Raw genomic sequence first — 2028 nt, 5'->3', positions numbered from 1 at the left:
CCTGTATTATCTCTCTGTGGCTGTTGTAACAAATTATCACAAACCGAGTGGCTTAAAACCTCAAATATCTTATAGTTTTGGAAGTCAGAAGTCCAAAGTTGATCTCATTGAGCAAAATTGCAGCATCTGCAGGACTGTGTTCAATCCTGGAGGTTCTAGTAGACAATCCGTTTTCTTGTTCCTTCTAGAGGCTGCCTGCCTTTCTTGGTTGTGATATTCTTCCTCCATCTCCATCACTAGTAATAGTGCGTTGAGTTCTCACATGGCATCACCCTGACCTCCTCTTTTGCCTTCCTCTTCCCCACTGAAGGACCCTTGGGATTACATTGAACCCACCTGGATAAGACAAGATACTCTTTCAATTTTAAAGTGAGTTCATTAGCAACCTAATTCCTTCTGGTACCTTACTTTCCCTTTGCCATTGTGATTATTTTTGACACTGCTTCTGATGTTTAATGTGTGTTTTTTCCCCAAGACCAATCAATTTTCCAATTCTCTAATATCGACACCAAATATCTAATTCTCTGACACAAACTGGTTGTCCTACAATTCAATTCAATTCTGACACCAAGTAACTGAGGTCAGCATCAGATCCTACAGAAGGTGCATAATTCACTTTTAAAAAATAGAATTCATAGAATTTCCTTTATATTTTAGTTTATATACAGTAAAATTCACTTTTAAGGTGGTACACAATTTTGTGAGCATTAAAGCATCATAATCAGGACATGGAACAGTTTTATCACCCAAAATTTCCCTTGTCCTTTCCCTTTATCTGTAGTCATTCCACTTGTCCCTATAGTTTTTCCTTTTTAAGATTGTCATATAAGACTTCTGGTCAAGATGGCAGAGTAGGTAAATGCTGTTCTCGCTGCCTCCTACAACCACATCAAAATTACAACTAAAGTGCCCACTTCAGCAGCACATATACTAAAATTGGAATGATGCAGAGAAGATTAGCACATCCTCTGCACAAGGTGACATACAAATTTGTGAAGCATTCATATTTTTAATAACTATGTATGGTGTCAGATGGGTACTAGGGTAAAGGGTTATCACTTTATAATTTATATAAATGTCTAATCACTATGTTGTACATTTGAAACTAATATAATATTGTATTTCAACTGTAATTGAAACTTTTTTAAAAATTAAGAAAAGAATATTAAATGTGGATCACAATGAGAAGAATAAAATCTAAAATGTATTGAAATCTTAAAAAAATTACAACTAAATTACAGAACAACCACCACTGAAAACCACCTGAAGACTAGCTGAACAGATTCCTATAACTAAGGATATAAAGAAGAAGCCATGTCATGATGGGTAGGAGGGGTGGAGATGAGGAATGTGCAGGCCCCACATCCACGGTGTGGCAGTTAAGAAATGGCAGGGATATCTCGGCAGCAGAGGTTCTCCCCTGAGGAACAAGGAATTTCAGTCTCACACTGGGCTCCCCAGCCCATAGCTCCAGTGCTGGAAAGAGAAGTCCCTATAACATCTGGCTGTTAAAAATAGTGGGGATTGAGGCTGAGTGACATGGAGGGCCACTGGAGAACCAGGCATTCCTCTTTAAGGGCTTGCACACTGATTTACTTACTCACAGACTCACTCACTCTGGAGCTCCGGTGCTGGGAAGTAGCTTGAAAAGCACTAGTGACATATGGGGAGGAGCTAAATTGACTAGCTTTACGGTGGCAGGGGTCAGGACAGCTCACTGGGGACAAAAGTACTGGCTAACGCCATTGTTCCTTTGTTGAGCCCTCACCCCACCCAGTCAGTAGGTGCAGGCCTGAGCCAAATCTTAACACTCCATTAACTTGGCTAACTGTTCCCTGGCCCTGATGACCCCACCCCACCTAACGCAAGTGCATGGGCCGAAACTTTACAGTGGCTTTTCCAGACAAATAGCCTGTTTTGGCTTGCACTGTGGACTTTCTTAAAATGTCTCAAAAGCTCACAAATCCCAAATGAGCAGTGTTTGGCCTGGTGTGCCTTGTGTCTCTTGCTAAGTGGCTTCAAGCCCAG

General features: G+C 40.8%; 1 non-coding gene across 1 annotated transcript; it reads left to right on the top strand.

The window, feature by feature from the left end:
• The first annotated feature begins 906 nt into the window (after positions 1-906).
• LOC112482802 lies at positions 907-1012 on the top strand. The gene has a single exon (XR_003047412.1). It is a non-coding gene; the product is annotated as a U6 spliceosomal RNA (small nuclear RNA).
• Positions 1013-2028: the final 1016 nt, after the last annotated feature.

Source organism: Pteropus alecto, unplaced genomic scaffold (assembly GCF_000325575.1).
Source record: "Pteropus alecto unplaced genomic scaffold, ASM32557v1 scaffold155, whole genome shotgun sequence".
Classification (NCBI taxonomy): domain Eukaryota; kingdom Metazoa; phylum Chordata; class Mammalia; order Chiroptera; family Pteropodidae; genus Pteropus; species Pteropus alecto.
The sequence above is the reverse complement of the archived record's forward strand: the minus strand, read 5'-3'. Positions and strand labels throughout refer to the sequence as shown.